The sequence below is a fragment of the Arachis stenosperma genome, chromosome 10 (genome assembly GCF_014773155.1).
Source record: "Arachis stenosperma cultivar V10309 chromosome 10, arast.V10309.gnm1.PFL2, whole genome shotgun sequence".
Lineage (NCBI taxonomy): Eukaryota > Viridiplantae > Streptophyta > Magnoliopsida > Fabales > Fabaceae > Arachis > Arachis stenosperma.
Window position 1 is genome coordinate 11,530,812 of NC_080386.1, and position 22,776 is coordinate 11,553,587.

Below are 22,776 nucleotides of genomic sequence, written 5' to 3' on the forward strand. Positions count from 1 at the left end.
ATAATTACTTTTTATTTGGGATTAAATGAGAATAAAACCAGATATTATCTTTTGGACTTTAGATAATTATCTTTTGGATTTTAGATATATTATTCTTTGGACTTTAGATACTATTTTATTTGGGCTTTAGGGTTTAATGGGTGCCATGCTCAAATATAAATAATGCCTTCAGGTTTCGATCCCCAATATACCAAAGCTGCCTAAGCAACTCTTTTCCCATCAGAGAAGTTACAATTCAGCCGCCTAAGAATACAGAAAGCTTTGGTTGAGAAAGATCGAAAGAACCATAAGATCCAGACTCTTCCAATCATGATTCATGTTTATGACTTCAGGTATGCTTCCGCATTCAAGTATTTTCTTTTTTAATGATTTAACATAGATAATCTTTGGGTTAAGAAATTCTGAGAAAATTTCAACATGGTGTGCTTGGTTGACGTGTGCAGGTAGAGCGTGGACTATTCCGAAAACTGTCAAAGAATTGTTTGAGAGTTGGATTAAAGTGCCTGGTCATAACTGTGAGCAAAAGAAGTGGCCGATAGAATTCTTTGCGGTTATCTGAAACATTTGGTTGGAACGGAAGATATCTGAGATAGGTGTTGATGGAATCAAGAATAAATTATTTTTGAGTTATAAGGAATGGTGTGGGGTTGATCTATTTGATTGTTGATAGCGATACCAAAGATGACAGTAGATTATATACCCTATAGAACTGTATTTATTATCTTGTTTCGTTGTTGTTTTTCTTAGTTCCCGCATTTTCCAATTTAGTGTGTTGAGCTCTCTTTCATAAAAAAAAAAAACAATCTCACTAAAATATAATAAATCAAAACATAATTGAGTTTAAAACAAATAAAATAAACATAAACATAAACAAAAAATAAGTTTTAAAATAAATACTAATAAATTAATGTCTATTTGATTTAACTTGACTAACAAGAGTCTTCAATACAACTTGTAAATAATAAGACGTTTAGTTTTTTATAATCGTTAATCATTGTATTAGTCAATTCTTAATACATTTCTTAAACAAATAACTTAACCATGTCTTCAAAATCTTCTTTTATTCACTTAATTGTTGCTCTTGTAATTGACCAATTGACATATAATAGTTCTTAGTTTGTCCCACAGAACTCGTATTACTCCTTCCTTCCTGAAAAGATTCATCCTCAAATCTTCATCCAAATCAAAAGGAGACAGGTCAGATACATTAAAAGCAGGAGACAGGTCAGATACATTAAAAGCAGCAGACACGTTATACTCATGTGGAAGGTCAATCTTATAAGTATTGCCATTAATTCTTTCTACTACTTGAAATGGACCATCGCCCCTAGGGTCTAACTTGAATTTTCTTTGAGTAGGAAATCTCTCTTTTCTCAAATGAACCCATACCCAGTCGCTAGGTTCAAAGATAAGGTGTCTTCAACTTTTATTCACCCTTTGAGCTGTCAACCTATTTTTTTCAATCAACTCACGTGCTTTTAAATGCATTGTCTTAACCTTTTCAACTTTACCTTCTGCATCCAAGCTAACAAGATTACTCAAAGACAAACGTAACAAATATAAAACAGTTAAAGGATTAAAACCATACACAAGTTTAAAAGGAGAAAAATCTGTGAAAGAATAAATAATCCTATTATAAACAAACTCAATAAAAGGTAAACAATCTTACTACATTTTTAAATTCTTACCAACAACAGCACGCAATAAAGTTTCTAGCGTTTGATTACCATTTCAATCTAACTATCAGTCTGAGGATGACATGTAGTAAGTATAATAATTTTATGCCCAACTTACCCCATAGTACTTTCCAAAAATGACTCAAAAATTTTACGTCACGATCAGAAATAATAGTTTGGAGAACACCATGCAAGCATACAATCTCTCTAAACAATAGCTCAGCCATGTTTGTTGAATCATCAGTTTTATGGTATATAATAAAATGAGTCATTTTACTAAATCTGTCTATCACAACAAGAATATTATCTCTACCTTTCCTATTTTTAGGCAAACTAAGAATTCTTCATGTTTATAAAATTTGTTAAATGTGTCATATTCACAAGAGGCATAAATAGTAGCAAAGTCAGAATCAGTTACATACAACTCTTTTAAAAACTCAAATACTAACAACTTAGAAGTAAGTATAGTAATCAAAGCATACCTCCTAGATAAAGTATTAGCAACTGTATTCTCTTTATCTTGTTTAAATGCAATCATATATGGAAATGTCTCAATGAATTCTACCAATTTAGCATGTCCACTTTAGGCACTTCAAAGAATCATGATCCGTGTTGTTGAGTTTAAAGAAATGATAACAAATTTGGTATTAATGACTAAACATTATTATTAGGTTAAAAAACCATTTATGTGTGTGATTAAGTTTATTTATTGTGCAATAATTTACAGAAATCAAATAGGACTCATAACAAGCAAACAAGGTCCAATGATGGTCCAGGACCATGATAAAAGAAATTAGCTCATTCACTCATTCATGGTCCATGAAAATGGTTGCTATCAAAAGAAGGAAGCCTCACTCCCATTTGAACGAAAACCAAAGCAACCAGACTCATTCTCTCTCTTCTCTTACACATGTGAAGAAGTCACCAAGAAAAGTAAGAAAAAGGAAGTTTGATTAGGGTTCAAATCAAAGAAGAAAAAGTAGATTACCGAATTCAAGCAAGTCAAAAGCTAAGGTTCAGAAGTTGAGATCAAATAAAAAAGGTGATTCAGAAAATATTTTCCATCTTTGTACTTTATTCATAACTTGTTGAGAATGTTCTCCTCCTATAAGCACCGAACTGAAAAATTGAAGAAATTGGAGGTTATGAAATGCTACAACAAATCAAGGGTCAAAAATGAAATTTATAGCCAAAGTATTGTTGAACGGCTCAGATCCTTGAAGAAGATTGAAAAAGGATGAAGAAAAGAAGCGGATATAGATGCATGTAAACTTTAATCATTGCTATTGTCTTATCTCTTCTGTGTTGCTACTGCTGTATTTGGAAAAGAAGAAAGTCAAATGTTCAAACCACATTTCAAGTTTTGGAAGCTATACTCCTCTATTAAAGGGTTAAATGATTAGAGATTGATTCAAGGAGTGAGCATACAAGTTTGGGTCTTCATAGCTTACAAGCTAACCCTTCTTCTCCTTCAGAGTTTTACATCAAATCTATTCTACAGTGTTCATTTTTTCTTTGTTTTTTTTTTCAATAGAAAATGCATTATGTGAGGAACCAATAAAAGCCATTGAAAGAAATGGCAAAGAGAGATATAAGTAAAAGTTAGAAAATTATGTCAAAGTTCTTTTGTATACTTTTTTGTTTTGTACACATGATCCTAAGGGAATTTCCTTGCTAAGTTGGGTGAGCACTTAGTGGTTAAAAATTTAGGGAGTAAACCTAATTAAAACTAATTTGGGTAGAAGCTGGGTTTGTTCCAGATAGGATTGGGTTGAATCCTAGAAAAATTGGTATTTGTACTCTTTGTGAAAGATAGTTAAAATTCCTCCATTGTTGTGAGAGAGACTGGATGTAGGTCATATTACACATTGTAGCTGAACCAGGATACATGGTTTTGCAATTTTCTCTTCTATACGCTTCTTCTGTTTCACTTTGTTAAGGGACAAAATAAAAGTGTCTCATGCATTGTATATTTTTCAGAGGTCACAGCTATCCAAAAGTAAAGAATTGCTCTGTTCCTGAACGCATCATGAAAAGATAATAAAATTGTCTCATGAATTTCAACTTAATAGACGCATCGAAAATTAAGTTCCTATTCTACTTAGAAGAAAGAAAAAGAGCTTCAAAAAGGAGGTCATAGATTCTAACCCACATTCTCTAGGCCATTCACAAACCTTCGCGTGTGAATCACAAACTTCTTAGGTAATAAGTAGTGTTGCCAAATCTCCAAAGCTCGAATTAAGACATAATTCTTTGTCAAAAGTTAAATATTTACGTTGAGCTAAATTCAACTTTTCACTGAAGAAGATAATGGCTCGTTTTTCCTACATCAAAACAACACATATACCAATCCCAAAAGCATTACATTCCATCTCAAAGGTTTTATCAAAGTTAGGTAAAGTAAGAATATGGATAAACACAAAGAATCTTTTAAAGTAAGAAATGCAATTTTTTGTTCCTTTTCCTATTTAAACTAAACATCTTTTTTGATAACCTATTGAGAGGGGCGGCAACGGTAGAAGAATTTTTCAAAAATCTCCTATAAAATTCAGCTAAACCATGAAAACTTCTTATCTCAAAAGTATTCTTAGGCGTTAGCCATTTACGAATAGCCTTCACATTTTTTTTCCATCAACCTCAATTCCACTCGCACTCACAACAAGATCAAAAAATACAACTCTATCAATATAAAAAGTACACTTTTTAAGACTGACATATAATTTTTTTTTGCAAAACACTTCTAAAATAGCTGAAACATGTGACAAGTGGTCATCCAAATAAGTGCTATAAATGAGAATATTATCGAAATAAACAATAACAAATTTACCAAAAAATTCTCACAAAACATGGTACATGATATGCATAAAAGTACTAGGTGCATTAGTTAACCCAAAAGACATTACTAACCACTCATATAACCCATATTTTGTTTTAAATGCAGTCTTCTATTCATTCCCTAGTTTCATTTTAATTTGATGATACCCACTTTTCAAATCAATTTTAGTAAATATGCAAGCACCGCGTAATTCATCAAGCATGTCATCTAACCTAAGGATAAGATAACGATTACTTTACTATAATCTTGTTGACTGCATGACAATTCACACACATCCATCAAGTACCATCCTTCTTCGAAACTAACAAAACTGGTACAACACATGGAATCGTACTCTTTCTGATGTGATCTTTGGCTACTAATTTCTCTACTTGCCTAATTGCCTTTAAAGCTCATTTGTCTCCTCAGAGTTATTTCTATAGGCTGGTCTATTAGGAATCTTAGCTCTAGGAATAAAAGAAATTTGGTGCTCAATCCCTTATAATAGAGGCAAATCATTTGGCACATCAGTAGAAAAGACATGTGCAAATTTCTGCAACAAAGTGACAAAACTATTTGGCAATTTTGTGTTAAATTCAGTGTCAAATAACAAAATATCTTGAAATCGAACCATAATCATAGCTCTCTTGCCTACTAAAGTACTCTTTAAATTTCTCTCTTTTGCAAAGAAACACAATTTTGTCTCCAATTCTCTCATTTTTTCTTTGTATTCACACTATTCTCATGACATGCACTCTTTTCTTTCTTTTGACTCACCTTTGGGTCTTCTATTAAATTGTTTTCTTTCATGACCTCTTTTCTCTCAGATTTTTCTTTTACTTTACATCTCATTTTTCTCTTGGTATTCTGTTGAAGCTTTAATTGATCAAGGTAAACCTCTTTAGGTGATAATGGAACAAGAGTAAGCTTATGACCATTAAAATAAAAAATAACCGATTCATGTAACCATCATGGAATGCTCGACGTTCGAACTGCCAAGGTCTCCCTAATAATAAATGACAAGCCTGTATTGGCACGACATCACACAATACCTCATCAACATATTTTTCAATAGAGAATGCAACTATCACCTACTCGTCAATTTGTATCTCATAATTGTCATTCAACCACTGCAATATATATGGTTTAGGATTTCAAACACATGTCAAGCCTATTTTCTCCACCATAAGTGTACTAGCCATATTAGTCCAACTCCTTCCATCAATAATCAAACTACACATCTTTTCACCTACCAAACATCTAGTGTGAAAAAGATTTTGGCATTGCTCTAAGCTATCTTCTTTCATCTGCAAATTCAAAGCACGCCTAACAACAAGAGATTCATCGTGGACTACATACTCAACATCACCATCAGAACAATCCTCTGAATGTGGCATACTATCATGATCAGAGTTATCACCTTGATCAGAATCAAATACAATATCACCTCTTCTAATAACTATCATCCTCTTGTTCGGACTATCACTAGCATAATAATCCAAACTATAACACTTGAAGCATTTAATATCTCTATTCTTAGAGGTAGCAGAAGAAGAAGAATTATAATTACCATTAATTTTTCTTTGTAGCATTAAATAACTTTTTTTTTGGATTCAACACCCTTAGTCTTTGTTATGTTATCACTACGAGACTCTGTATGAACCCACTTTGCATTAGCATGAGACAATTCATGGTACTCTTTTTTTTGTTGCCTCTCCACTTTTTATTGTCATACTGACTAAATCCACCATCTCTACAGAATGATATAACTCCATCACATGCATCAGTAATTGCTCTATTCAAGCCACTTATAAATTGTGCCATAGTAACGTTGTTATCCTCTTCTATGTTATGAGTGATCATAAGCATCTTCCTTTCTATACGGTAGTCTTCAACGGACTTAGAGCCTTGAGTCAACCGATGTAACTTTTGATGCACTTTCCTGTAGTAGTATAAAGGCACAAATCTCTTTTTCATGAGGCACTTTGTAACACTCTTATTACCAGAATGTCATGCTTTCGGCTGTACCACTCTTATAGCGAGAAGTATTATGATGACTTCATATACTTAATAATAAAATGGGAGCATTTTAACTCGAAATCGTATCGCTATCTTCTTTGAAAACTCGGAAAAAAATACTTTTTCTTGAAAACAAACAAGAATATATATATATATATATATATATATATATCAAGCAACTTACAAATATCATATACATATATATCATTACAGTCAGTCAGTCACGACTCTTATCCCTCTTACAAGAATATAATAATAAAGGCAAGGGAATCTATAACATACATATACAAATAGAAACAATATATCTAAGAACTTAGCAAAGACTCCGCAAGTTTTCTCGTCTGTCCTGAAAAGAAAAGTCTATAGGGGTGAGAACATCGTCCTTTACATAGTTCTCAGTAAGTTCTCAGTAAGGGGTTTAAGAATTGGCATAACAAGATATGTAAAAGAAAATTATTTTCAACTACAGTGATCATTACTCACTTTATGAACCTTTTCGAAAACCAACGTTTAACATCCAAAATCCAAAACCTTTTTAAAAGAAAATCAACTAATTGTCCAAAATCCAAAACCCTTTCCTTTATTATAAAAATCTTAAAAGTTTTTCTAGACTGTATGAATGACCAACCTGTTCCAGGCAAGGGTTTATTAATTCTATTATGAACCAGCTTGATTTTTTAAACTTTATTAAACCTCAATCAAAAACCAATCACGGCTTCCGATCCAAGCAATTCAATCAAATCAACAATCAAAACATCACATCCGAAAATAACCCTTAGGATTCTTTCACCATTGAGGTATCTCTCTAAAGCAAACACAAGCAAGACAAACAAAAATTCCATAGATATAGGAAACAGATACAGCAGGTAGACAAGTAGCAATTAATCATAATTAAACAAATAGGCAATTCAAAACAAAAGCACACTCAAACAAAGCATACAAGTACAAATGATACATGTCTATCCATTGGCTGATGATATCATTTGTCGGTTATATAGCCAAATTCGACATGTCTTGGTAGCTAACGTTGGACAGAAATACCCCATCCCGAAAAAAGTGGATCTGGGCCACAACTTCCTTGCTACTACCCGCTTAACCTAGAGTAAGTGGAATAAACCACTGCTGCTGCTACTACCCAGGCGGATGTTTAAGAACTCAACCCAAAATAAGTGGAATAAATCACTACTGTTGCTACTGTCCAACCGTCAGAATCACTAACCCAGAGCAAGTGGGACGAACCACAATCCTTACTACTGCCCAGGTATCTCAATCAGATTCAATTTCATTTTCATTCCTTAAAAAATCATACTTTAAAATCAATCATCATCATCCTTCATTCAAATTCATTCATCATCATTCTGTATTATCACACTCGTCCTCATCACACCTCCCATTTCATTCATCAACAATTCATTCTCAAAACATAATTCATTCTTTTCTAAATAAATCAAACTCAAAACGTAATCCTTTTCTTAATAATTCAAAATCAAATTATATAATCCTTAAATCTAAATCTTTCTAAATAACCACTTCAAACGAAGTCTCCAATTTTTATAAAAATTTTGACAACATCTCTTCTAAAACTTGGACTCTGCTACCCTTCTCAGGTCCCATCCAAACATTCCTCAAACCCTTTTCAACCATTTTCAGTATCAAATCATTTCCAAATACCAAATCATTTTCAAAATCAAACCAAATTTTAATATTAAATATTTGTCAAAACCAATTCATTTCCAAAATCAAACCAAATTCTAATATTAAATCTCTTCCAAAACTAAACCAATTCTAATATTAAATTTTTTCAAAAATCAAATCATTTTCAAATAGCAAATCATTTTTAATAATCAAACTGTTTCCAAACATCAAATTATTTTTTTTCAATATTCAAACTATTTTCAAATTCCTATTTTTTTTGTCAATTCAATTCACTTCTAAAATAAAAAAAAATCACTTTTCATAATACTCAATCGAATCAACTTTTTAAATTTAGATTTTATCAACAACCACACACCACTCAAGCAACCAATAATTCCATCAAGCAAACAATTACATCCATAAGATTCACATAATCATAGAAATATAATTTTCACATAAATATCTATTTATTACTGTAACACCCTAACATTTAGCACCTCATGATCGTACTAAAAGTCCGAGCGCTACTAACTTCTATTTCTTTAATTATTTACTATGTTTATTTAATATTTAGCCTTTACCCGTAAATCTATCGATGGTTTTACTAAAACTATAACTTTTTCAACAAGTACAAGAAACACATACTCACATACTAAATATTAATAATATGTTGTAGTATTACATACAAAATCAATTACAGAACCTATCCCTCTGAATAAAACTCTAACTAACAAGGCGAGAAAAAAATAAATTCAAAGAACTCAACTTGTAAATAGAATCTTCTATGCTCTTGTAGTTTCTCACTAAGCCTTTGCACCTGTAGCTGAAAGGGGGTGGAAATAGGGGGTAAGAACTGGGGAGTTCTTAGTAGGGTTGGGGTGTATAGTTATATCCATTTTATATATACTTGGTAAGTAATAGCAGTCAACAAAGCACGAGCCAATTCAACAATTATAGAACACAAAACCCAATCATAAGCACACACAATCATAGAAAACACACTCACAAACAAATGTGCGCAAACAAGTATGATGCATGTCTATCCTAGTGCAGGTAATGAGCTCATCTGTCGGTTTCGACTCGCTCCCGACACAACTCAACAACCTTTGTCTAAGTTTGGTTTCCAGTGTCATAACCTCTGTAAGCAACCTCTGTCTTACAGGTGTGACTCTCTTGAGCCGATGTATGCAAACATGACCTTTGTAAGCAACCTTTGTCTTACAGGTGAGGCTCTCTCTAGCCAATGTATGTAGCGATAACCTCTGTAAGCAACCTCTGTCTTACAGGTGCGATCATCCCCTAGATTGGCCGATGTATCTCTGGAAGCAAATCTTGGTGGACTCACCACCATATCTCTGCTCGTTCTTTCTTTCTTTTCTTTTCTATTCTCTGCTCTCCTGTGACAGAGATTCTTTAGATTCTTCTTTCCTCGTCTTTTCTCTATTCTTCTTTTCTTTAATCTTTTAATCCTTTATCATAACTCAACTTCACATTCTTCCTTCGCCTTTTCCTAAGTGTCTTATGAAAAAGAATTATATAATACTTTAATTAAGTTTGCATTCTCTAAAACTTTTAAGATCATTCTGTTTGCTCTTCTCTGACTTATAATAATATTAATAATATCTCTACTAATTAATATTCATAATAAAATATTAATAATAATATAAATAGAATAATTTAAATGGTAAATAAATAATATTTGTATCTTTTTTTCAAAAACTTAGCTCATAAAACTTTATTTTTTAAACTTCTATTAACTACTTTTTAAATCATAAAATTTTTAATATTTTATTTTTAACCTTAATATTTTATAAAATTATATTTGAATTCTCACTTATTTTCATATTTATAAAAATAACCTGAACTTTTAAAAAATACTCATTTTACCCTTAAACTTTATTTATTAACTAAAATACACGAAAAATTTATATAATTATAATATTAAACTCAATCTTTTCATAAAAATACAAGTATATTTTCTCAAAAATAATTCTTTTTGGTTGATTCTTCTCTTTACCAAGAGGCGAAATCCTCCTTATTGTTATTTTTAAAATATACATTTAAATCTTAATCCATTTTTGAGTTTTACGCTTACCGATTTTTCACAACTTTTAATTTAATTCCCTGGCCATTAAACCTCACCCATAATTCAAAAACTAACACAATAACAGTTCCAAATCAGCCTCATTATTATAGTTTGGGCAGCACAAACATGACCAAATCACAAGCTTAATCACATATAATAATATATCAACAAAGTTCAATATAAAGTCAATCAAACTCTATCAATAATCAATCACAACAATCATTCACTTATCCAACATAAATTTAATTGGTGAGAATTTACCGAAACTCTACCTCCGTACGAAATCAAAACAATGGAAGTTTTGGAGAAGTTTTTTGACCGAGTTGCTGAAGAATAAAACGTCAGAAATTGTCTGTGCCTCCTAAAACTCCAATTAGTCGAAGTCAAGGGGAAGAGGAACTACATCACTGTCAACTTTCATCGAATAAAAATAACACCAATGTATAAAAAAGGAGGATACAAACACTTTTATCAGATTAAATTTTTTATTAGAATTATGGATCTCAAGAAATCGAATACCAAAAGTTTCTGTATTCATGAAGAACACGTTCACTTTCTCTCTCAGCCTTCTTTCTTTCTTTCTTTTATTTTCATTTTAAGTTCATTTCGGTGATGCTTGAGGAAATAGGAAGATAATTAGTGGTTATCTTTGATTAAGTGTCATTTATTAATAATTGAAGGTGCCATGTGTCAAGACTATATATATATTTCATGCGTATAAGTCAAATTTGGCTTGCTTTCTTTCTTTCATTCCCATGTATATATATATAATGAATATACAAAGGCATATACGTATATAAAATGGCCTTCGTTAACTCTCTTTTTTCTTTTTTTTTTTAAACAATAATAATAATAATAATAATTAATTTTTTTTAATTTTTTAAAAATATCTCATTATAATAAAAATTATTTAAAAAAATCTAATAAATTTTAAATTTAAAATATTATAAAATTTAATTTAATTATTTTTAAGAAAAATAATTTTCTTTAAATAAAATTCTCAATAAATATAATAAATCGTAAATCACTCATTATTTAATTTTTAAAAAGTCAGATTGTTATAATAACAATTCTTGAAAATAAAATGATTTTAAAAAAAAGTCCCTATTTTAAATAGTCAAACCCATAAAATCAAACATATCTAAAAACCTTATTTCTCTTGTCCAACAACAGTGGCAGCTGGAACCATAGCTCCATATCACTTCCGCAATAACAACGGCAACTCCAGGCGTGATATGCAAGGACCGAAACTCAACCTGTACTTAGAGAAGAACCAAGGAATGGAGCAGCTGCAACTCCGGTGATGATTTTTGATGAGCAGAATGGCAGCAGAGAACTTTGACGGCAACGCAGTGTCACTGTCACCTCCACTCTTCCGGTCAGCCTCAAACAGCAACAGTGGCGGCTCCTGATGCCTCCGGTGGCTGCAACGGTGGTGAAGGAAACCACCACACCTTCCCTTCTTCTCCATCGTGTCCTCTCTCTATCTCGTCTGACTCTTCTCGCAGCAGCTCGACGGTAATGCTCCTCACGGCTGCGGCTATGGAAGGTTTAACGACTCTCTTCGGCGACTTCTCCCGAACAAAAGTGACATTAACGTGAAGAGGAGAAAGATACGAACACTTTAATTAGATTAGATTTTTTATTGGAGTTACAAATCTCAAGAAATCGAACACCGAATCTCATGTATATTTTCTTCACATCCTGATTTGTCTTCTTATCTTACATAGATTTTGAGAGTGAAAAGAAAACAAATAAATACATAAGCAACAAAGAGATAGTACAATCTAAAAACAAATCTAAATCAAGCAATGGGAAAAGTCAACAATAGTGAAGGATAACAGTATCATACTTACACATGACTTGAATACAAAAATCACAAAAACCTATTTACATCAAAATATAGCAATTTGCAACAAAAACTTAACCCACAAAAGATAGTAAAATTTAAAATGAAAAGTTTCCAACTTTTAAAACAAAGATAAAAGGAAAGAATATATGGTATAATTAAAGCACCATATTTTATTTTTAAGATTACTGGGTCAAGCAAAAGTAATTATAATCCTAAAAGTTGTATTTTTTAAAATTTGTTTCTCCTCTGTTTATAGTAAAAAGACCAAATGAAAATCTTTAGTTTAGAAGGGATGATTTTTTTTTGAAGCAATACAGTTATTATGAACTCATAATGATTCTTCTTCACACAAACAAAAATATACTATATAAATGCACATAAAAGAACCTATCTCTTGAGTACTTATTGTTAAGAGTTTTTATATATATAAATCAATGATTTGCCATTACATACATAAATAGTTAAATACTATTGGAATAAGTGAGTTCTAAAATTTACTAAAAGGCTAAATACAATAAGAAAGAATTAAGAAAATACTAAACATTATAAAATTGCGACTGTTGGGAAAACTCAACACAGGTTTAAATCAAGAACCTGTCTAACAGCGGAAGCACCAAAAATAATTTTCCCATAACCTGTGCAATTAAATGGGCAACACCAAAGATACTCCAAGAAACAAATATAATGGCAGAAATTAAATAACCAGACACCAGAATTTTAACGTGGGAAAACCCCCAAAAGAGGGACAAAAAACCCACGGGACCTGGTCCAGAAAAATCTTCCACTATCAGAATAATGGGTACACAAACAGTCTTCCTAGTAACACTAGGGCATCTCAACAATCAACAAAATACATCATCAAAACTGGTGGAATCAACATAAACCCTCCACAAAGTGGGTATCTCAAATCAGGCAAAAGAGAAGGCAATACAACTAGCAAGTTATATCCTAATGTTCATCTCTACACCAGGAATAACATACTAAAATTTCATAAGAAATGGAGCAAGTTTACCAATTTAATAAGATCAAAGTTGGCTTGCCCTTTTCTCCCAAATTCTTCTCCTCTTCGGCGCTGTAACCTATTTCATTCCTTTTCATTCAAAAACAAAGAATGAAAAGCTCTTCTCTCTCTCCCGTGCTTCCGTGGCTAATAGCCACCTTATTTCTTTTTTTTTTGTTTTAAAGTTGTGGGCCCCACTTGGTTGGGGATCCACCAACAAATCTCCCCCTCACCAACTCAAGTGGGGATAGGCTGCTCCACCAAGCCCGCCTTCTCTTTGCAGGAATCAAACTTCACTGCAGGTAAACTCTTAGTCATCATATCTGAACCATTATCATCAGTATGGATCTTCTCTAGTGCATATGACTTCATCTCAAGCGCTTGACGTATCCAATGATACCTCACCTCTATATGCTTTGATCTAGAATGAAACGTCGGATTCTTGCTGAGATGGATAGCACTTTGACTGTCACAAAATAAAACAAACTTCTCTTGATTGATGCCTAACTCTTGTAGGAATTTCTTCATCCACAAGAGTTCCTTAGAAGCTTCAACAACAGCAATGTATTCTGCCTCTGTAGTAGACAAAGCAACACATTTTTGAAGTCGAGATTGCCACGACACAGCTCCCCCTGCAAAAGTCATCATATAACCAGAAGTAGACTTCCTTGAATCAAGATCCCCAGCCATATCCGCATCTGTGTAACCATCCAACACAGGTTGGCCACTCCCAAAGCATAAACAAACTCTGGAAGTACCATTAAGGTATCTGAGAATCCACTTCACTGCTTGCCAGTGTTCCTTGCCAGGATTAGAGAGAAACCGACTAACAACTCCAACTGCATGAGCAATATCTGGCCTGGTGCAAACCATAGCATACATCAAACTGCCAACTGCAGATGCATATGAAATCTTCTTCATTTCCGCTTTCTCTTTCTCATTTGTAGGACATTGCTGCGAACTCAGCTTGAAATGACTAGCAAGTGGAGTACTAACAGGTTTGGAATTACTCATGCTAAACCTCTCTAAAACCTTCTCAATGTACTTTTGTTGTGACAACCACAGTTTCCCATTCTTCCTGTCACGAGTGATACTCATGCCAAGGATTTTCTTTGCAGGACCCAAATCCTTCATAGCAAAGGATCTGTTCAAGTCTTTCTTAAGACTTTCAATCTTCTTAGCGTCATGACCAACAATCAACATGTCATCAACATAAAGCAAGAGAATTATAAAATCACCATCAGAGAATTTCTTAACATATACACAATGATCAGAAGAAGTCTTACTGTACCCATGACCTTCCATGAAGGAATCAAACTTCATGTACCACTGCCTTGGCGCTTGCTTTAGCCCATATAAGCTCTTCTTCAACTTGCATACAAGGTGCTCCTTTCCTTTAACCTCGAAACCCTCTGGTTGCTCCATATAGATTTCTTTATCTATGTCACCGTGAAGGAATGCAGTCTTCACATCAAGCTGCTCAACCTCTAAATTCAAGCTAGCCGCCAATCCAAGCACAACTCGAATAGAGGACATCTTCACAACTGGAGAGAAAATATCCTCAAAATCAATACCTTTCTTTTGCTCAAAGCCTTTCACAACCAATCGAGCTTTGTACCTTGGCCGTGAGACACTTTCATCCGCTTTCAATTTGAACACCCATTTATTCTTGAATGCTCTCTTACCCTTCGGCAACTTCACCAATTCAAAAGTATGATTCTCATGCAAGGATTTCATTTCTTCTTGCATGGCCTTCAACCAATCTTCCTTATGCTCATCAGACATAGCTTCCTGGTAGCTCTCTGGCTCCCCAGTCTCAGTGTTCATCACATACTCATGAGGAGAGTATTTCTGAGAAGGATGACGCTCTCTAGTAGATCTTCTCAATTCAGGCTCAACTGGTGGTTCAGGTGGAACTTCAACATCTGGCACCTCAGGTTGAGGTGTAGGTTCATCATGCAAATCATCACCATCATTATCAACTTGTACATCTCCTCCATCAATAGGAGGTCTAGTGGAAGGACCAGGTTCATCATCAACAGAACGTCTAACAGTTACTGTTGGCTTATCTGTCTTCTCAAGATCTTCAATAGTTTGGTCTTCAAGAAAAATCACATCTCGGCTTCTAATTATCTTCTTGCTCACCGGATCCCATAATCTGTAACCAAAGTCTTCGTGACCATAACCCATGAAGATACACTGCTTTGACTTCCCATCAAGTTTAGACCTTTCATCTCTTGGAATGTGAACAAAAGCTCTGCAGCCAAACACTCTCAAGTGACTATAGGAGACATCTTTCCCTCTCCAAACTTTCTCTGGAACATCACCATTAAGTGGAACAGAAGGAGAAAGGTTGATCAAATCTACTGCAGTCCTCATCGCTTCACCCCAAAAGGATTTAGGCAACTTTGCATGAGAGAGCATACACCTGACTCTATCATTGATAGTGCGATTCATTCTCTCTGCAACTCCATTATGTTGAGGAGTCTTAGGAACCGTCTTCTCAAGCTTGATTCCATGTCCTTTACAATACTCTTCAAATGGACCCCTGTATTCACCACCATTATCTGCTCGAACACATTTTAATTTCCTTCCTGTTTCTCTTTCAACACTTGCATGAAAGTGTTTGAAGATACCGAGCACCTGGTCTTTAGATTTCAAAACAAAAGCCCACACTTTTCGAGAATAATCATCAATAAAAGTAACAAAATATGATGCACCACCTAGTGTCTTAGCATCCATAGTGCAAACATCAGTGTGAACTAAATCTAGAACATGTGATCTCCTATGAGGTCCAGAATTATGAAATGATACTCTAGCATGCTTTCCAACAAAACAATGAGTGCAAGTATTTAAAGTTGTACCTTTCACTGGAAGTGAGTGCTTCTTGGCTAAGACGCTTAGTCCTTTCTCGCTCAAGTGACCAAGACGTATATGCCACAAATCAGAAGAGGAATCATCAGCTACATTCACATCTTCTTTGCACAACTTTGCTTGCAACCGGTAGAGAGTAGTAAGACTATTGTCTTCTCTAGCAACAATGAGAGCCCCTTTGGTAATCTTGCATTTTTCACTACCAAAGGAAGTGCAATACCCCTCTTGATCCAATGCCTTCACTGAAATGAGATTGAACCGCATATCTGGCGCATGCCTAACATTCTTCAACTGCAACTTGCATCCCATGTTGGTTTCAAGCCACATATCACCCATAACAATAATATCACACACTCCTTTATCTCCCAATTTGATCTTGCCAAAATTTCTGGCAGTATAGGAAGTGAAAAATTCACGTCTCGGAGTGACATGACATGAGGCACCAGAGTCCATAATCCAAGTGGAATCATCACAGACAAGATTCACATAATTTTCATCATATGTGATAAGAACATCTTCATAAACAATAGCAGCAGTTTCTTTATCACTATCTTTACCTTTGTCTTCGTTTCTTCCCCTTGATTGTTCTCTTTTCAAGAACCTACAATACCTCTTGATATGCCCCGGCTTGCCACAATGGTGACAAATGAACTCCTTTCTTGGCTTGTACTTTCCTCTTGACTTGCTTCGACTCTCTGACCTGTCAGAACTGTAAGGTTTTCTACTTTGACTTCTCCCCCGTGACTCTGAAACAAGTGCTTCTGATTGTGAGGAGGCATTAGTCAAACCTCGCTCTCTTCTTCTGGCTTCTTCATTCAACATGTTCTCTTTAACCATTGCTAACGTCAACTTCCCATTTGGAGTTGAGTTAGTCAGTGTCACAACCAGAACTTCCCAACTATCAGGCAAAGAGCTCAACAATAACAGGGCTTGCAACTCATTATTCAAAGTGATTTCATTATTTGTCAGTTGGTTCACCGTCTCCTGAAAAATACTCAAGTGCTCCGGCATTGATTTACCTTCAACATACTTCATATTGACAAGCTTCCTAATCAAGAATGCTTTGTTTTGCACATTCTTCCTTTCATATAACTCCTTCAATTTCTTCCACATCTTCTCAGCATTCGTTTCGGTGTCAACATGTGGATACACACTAAGATCAAGCCATTGCCTAATCAAAGCAACTGCCTTCCGATTCAGTTTCTTCCATTCAGCATCAGATTTAGTACCTTTGGATTTATCCCCTTCCACAGGATCATACAAGTCCTTGCTATACAGCATATCTTCCATGAGGGTCTTCCAAATTGAATAATTTTGGGATTTCAATTTGACCATATTCGGTCCATGAGTATTTTCCTCCATTTAATCAGCACAGAAATAAACAACCAAAGCTCTGGATACCACTTTGTTGGGAAAACTCAACACAGGTTTAAATCAAGAACCTGTCTAACAGCGGAAGCACCAAAAATAATTTTCCCACAACCTGTGCAATTAAATGGGCAACACCAAAGATACTCCAAGAAACAAATATAATGGCAGAAATTAAATAACCAGACACCAGAATTTAACGTGGGAAAACCCCCAAAAGAGGGACAAAAAACCCACGGGACCTAGTCCAGAAAAATCTTCCACTATCAGAATAATGGGTACACAAACAGTCTTCCTAGTAACACTAGGGCATCTCAACAATCAACAAAATACATCATCAAAACTGGTGGAATCAACATAAACCCTCCACAAAGTGGGTATCTCAAATCAGGCAAAAGAGAAGGCAATACAACTAGCAAGTTATATCCTAATGTTCATCTCTACACCAGGAATAACATACTAAAATTTCATAAGAAATGGAGCAAGTTTACCAATTTAATAAGATCAAAGTTGGCTTGCCCTTTTCCCCCAAATTCTTCTCCTCTTCGGCGCTGTAACCTATTTCATTCCTTTTCATTCAAAAACAAAGAATGAAAAGCTCTTCTCTCTCTCCCGTGCTTCCGTGGCTAATAGCCACCTTATTTCTTTTTTTTGTTTTAAAGTTGTGGGCCCCACTTGGTTGGGGACCCACCAACAGCGACTAACACCAAACTTATCATCCTGATTTTTTAGCACATAATTATCATTATGTTCTTTTTGGTGTTAATAATAATAACTGTCTTGCTTTAGGTTTAAAGATAATATAAAAATCATTATGCATTTCAAATAAAAATCCTTAATTTTTGAAAATCCTAAAATAATAAAAACACTAATATTGGTCTATGGTTTAAAATGACATAAATTAAAAGACAAAAAAATGTAACAAAATTAAAAGTAATGTTTGTACCTCATGATTGTTAGGAGAAATAAATGGTGTATTTGTAGTGCTATCATCATTCTCACACAAGGCTAGAAATTCTAAAGTTTTGGTCCCAGAATCAATTGTACTAACTGTCATTTTAGATAAAAACACACAATTAAGACAACATAGTAGAACACATGCATAATAAAGATAGAAAAAAAAGAGTCCAATTTTTTTCTGTTTTTTTTTATATTGTTATCTTAAATAAAAATGTAAATTTTCAATATTCAAGAGCAAGCTAAAGCAAAATTATATAAACTTTCAAACAATATATAAACATAGTTGGGAGGCTAATATTTAAGTTTATGAACATTTATGTCAAAGATGACTATCCAGTAACTAAATTTTTCAGCAAAAGAGAAGAGAATTGAGATCTATTTCAATAGATACAACCTAGATGCCATCTACTTCTAGTTCTAGAATTTGTAAGGAAAAGTTTTAGAAAATTAAAAGGCAATAATAAATCCAGAGATGAAATAATTTTGGCAAGCACATAAAAAGCATATTTCAGCCAATTTTTTTTTGTTTATGGCAGTCACACATTTTAGTTCCTCTTTCAAGTAATCAGTATTGGACTGAAAATAGCAATACAAATTGAATCATTCATTAGTTCTAATTAAAAAACGTATACAAATAGCCACAACTTGCAGCTACAATGATACAGTGGATACCGAAAGGGTATCAAATTCTAAAATTTATATGTTTACTCACTGAATCGATTTTGAGTTGAGTTTTACTATTGAAGTTTATCTAAGTTCCACAATTAGAAACCACAAATGATCTATTTTACATATTCCAAACCACAAATGATCTATTTTGCATATTCCAATTATAGAAAATTAATTCTTCTAGGTTGTTGATATTAGATAAAATTACTAAACTAACATCTTCTTTTAAAAGAATCATGGACAATCCTAATAAAAAAAGATTGTTTTCAACCTGTTTTTTCTTAATTCAAACACATAAAAATACAAAGAATTTGTCTTCATCTCAAGGAATTATTCTTACCAAAGCAGTTCACACACAAATCATCTATACTTACTGAAAATTAATGTAACCTCAATTAGACGATCAGCGAGTGATCAAGTCACTGCCTAAACTAAATGCCTCCATCTATGGACTAAGCATTTTCTCTTCTCTTCTCTTATTTCAACATAAAAATTCAATGGGCAATTTTTGTTCTGCAATAACATCCGGAGAACTTCATAAACAAATATAGTTGTAGCTTCAAAAATGAACGACAAAGAGTAAAGCTTGGAAATGATTCCACCGAAAGCCCTAACTAAATGACACTCAATTTGTTCATAACATTGTTTTGAAAATCAAACCGGATCGACCGGTTCAACCGGGTTAATTGGAAACCGGTAATTTAGTTGGTTCGGTTGAAGTACAAAACCGTTCTGTAAAAAATCGGTCGAATCGGTGATTAACCAGTGAACCATTTCAACTGGACGGTTTTTTTGTTTTCAATTAAAAAATAAAAAAATTACATAAACCCTCCACATTCTCTCTCTCTCTCTCTCTCACACGCGCACACTACCACGGAACCCTAGCCCTCCTCTCTCTCTCTCTCAACTCCACGGAACCCTAGCACCCCCAACCAACAACAGCAGCAGCAGCCAGTGACTAGTTCCCAGCGCCATCGTCGCCGACAAACTCTTCTCTTCAGCCAGCGTCCAGCCCCGGTGTCGCCGATCCTCTTTTCCTAGATCCCTTCTCCTCATGTCGCTAGGTCTTCTTGGAGCTGCTGTTGGCGTTGCCGCCTCTGTTTTCATCGTCGTCAGCCACCCTAAACTTGTGTCTTTGTCCTCGTCATCGAGCCCTCTCTCTTGCGCGCGCATCAAGCCTCTGTCTTCGATCCCCTCTCTGTCCGAGCTCACTTTCCTTCCTCCCTCGCCGTCACTTCTCTTCCTCCCTCGGCCCTCGCCGCTGTAAGAAAAGCTACTTCAATTTATGTTTTCTTATTTTGTTATTTTACTGATTCTGAGTTGCTGAAATCTGATTTTGAGTTGCTGATTTTTTTATTTTGTTCATTTATGAGTTGTTGAGATATGAAATTTTTTGGTTAATAATGTTTTGTTAAATTTTCGAAAATAATTGTTATTCTGAGTTCTGAGTTTCCCTCATATGCAAGCCATAGAAGCGAATTGTATATCTCTGTTTCTATCGGTAGCAAGAAAGTTGGCTAGACTTTACCCACGGGCAAGCTAGCTAGCAGAAAGTGAGTGAAGCTGCTTTGATCTACTCTGGGTGCACAATTATTATTGTAATATCCTTTTTCCTTATTTTCTGAAATAATTTTGTGTTTTGAGTTGGGATTGTTGATTGTTGCTGATGTGATTCTGAATTTAGTTTGGATGTTGAGTTTGGACTCTTTGCTTAATTTTCTGTTTTTAGATTCTTTGGCTTTGGATGGCTTTGGATGCTGAGAAGATTTTGGATTCTGAGTTTTTGTTGAGTACTTGATTAGTATTGAGAATATAAATATAATAGAACAAGATTAGGTTTAAGAAATAGTGAAAGAAGAGCATGTAAACTCTTGATTTAATTAGTTAGTTATTCTGTTTCAGGTCAATAGCTTTCATATATATAGTGCAGACTTTATATTTGGAAGTGTTGAAAATAATATGATCAATGTGTATTGATTCTTAATAATTATGTTCTCAATTTTAAGTTTTTGAATACATTTCTTTGTTTCTTATATAACAAGAATTCTTCTCTTGGAGTGTTTATCTTGATTGTCAAATAATTGAGCTTGATTAGAGTTTAGAAGTTAATTAAAATTTTTTTATTATGAATTCTAAAAGATAAAATATGAACAAATTACTATGTGAAATGTAAATTTTTAAATTTTCTTAGTTTAGAAAATAATAAATTTGAATATTTAAAATTTTATATTGAATTTTTAATGATTTCATTGTATATTTAATTAAACTAGTTCAACTACAGTTCGACTTCGGTTAGACCATTAAATCGTTGAACCAGTCACTTCACCGGTTCAATGACTAGTTCGGTTCTTGCAACCTTGGTTCATATAAACAATCATAGAAAAAGAAAAAATAAACTCAAATAAACAAAATAAAACAAAAATAATTTTGAGAAAAGGGTGGGAACAAAACAAACTGAAATTGTAACACCCTAATTAGCCTAAGCTTTACCTCGCACTGTAAAGCAAAGGTTAATCAAAGGTTACGATTGTTCTAAGCTCATACATATAATATATAGAAAGAATTAATATAATCTAGAAGCCCGATGAAGGATATAACTCAAAAATAGGATTTGAAAAGCGCAAAACGTACTCACAAAGCTACTAACTTAAAGCACAAGATATAGATATAATATAACAAAAGATAATAGTATAATATCATGAAAATCTAGCCACGGCTCGCGGGGTTTAAGCCGACTAGCTATATACAGACATACAGAAAATCTAACAGTAAAAACAGCTTATACAAGTTTTTCTCTTTCAAATACAAGCCTCTAGGCAAAAACAAAATACAAAAGTGAGAGATATATAAACAGAATAATAAAATGAACTCCAAAAAGTATCCATGATCCTCTGCTTCTGTCACCATCAGAGCAACTCACCGAGGTGGGTTGTGACCTGCATCTGAAAAACAACAACAGAATATGGTATGAGAATCGGAAGTTTTTAGTATGGTAACAGTGCCCAGTGATGTAAGATATAAGGCCCCGGGACGCCAAAGGCAATCCTAGACTTCATATCTATCACAAGATTTATCTTAAAGCATACTAGAACAGTGAAGCATACCTTAAACCATAATACAATAAAAGGGTAATCTATCTTAGGAGATTTTCTATTCTAACAGATCTCCGATGTCTCACAGCCTTTACCAACCTATCCTCCATGCAATCCCATCGCCACCGCCTTCCAAATCTCCTCAATCCCAGTAGAAAGCACAATTAATATCAATGCAAGTAAAACACAATTATTGGCATGTAAGACAAGTAATTCAAGTAGCAATTAGGCATGTTATACACTTAGGCAAACAATTACAATTCGGCAAAGCAAACAAACATATAGAAGATGCACATGATGAATGCCTATCCTATTGGCTGTGATATCACATTGTCGGTTCAACTGCCAACTTGACACATCTCCATGGAGATGTCGCCCTTCGGAATCATCATTGGGAACCCCCGAGATATGGTGCTCAGAACACCATCTAGGATTTTGTACCTGCACATTCTATTGATCCGAAGGGATACGAGCGGGATACTCTTGCCACAGACCTCACATCTCAACGTAAGCGAGATCAACTACCGTCCTTATGCCGCCGCCGCTATCTCAACAGGAGGGATTAACCACCATCCCTGCCGGGTGCATAACGTCTCATCAATCTCAGTATAAAATAGTAGTTCAGTGGTTTTTCAGAAAACATTTTTAATACATCAATGATTCATCATTGCACATTTGAGTCCTCGACTCATCTCAACCACTGTCAAATCAACATTTTCATTCCGAGTCC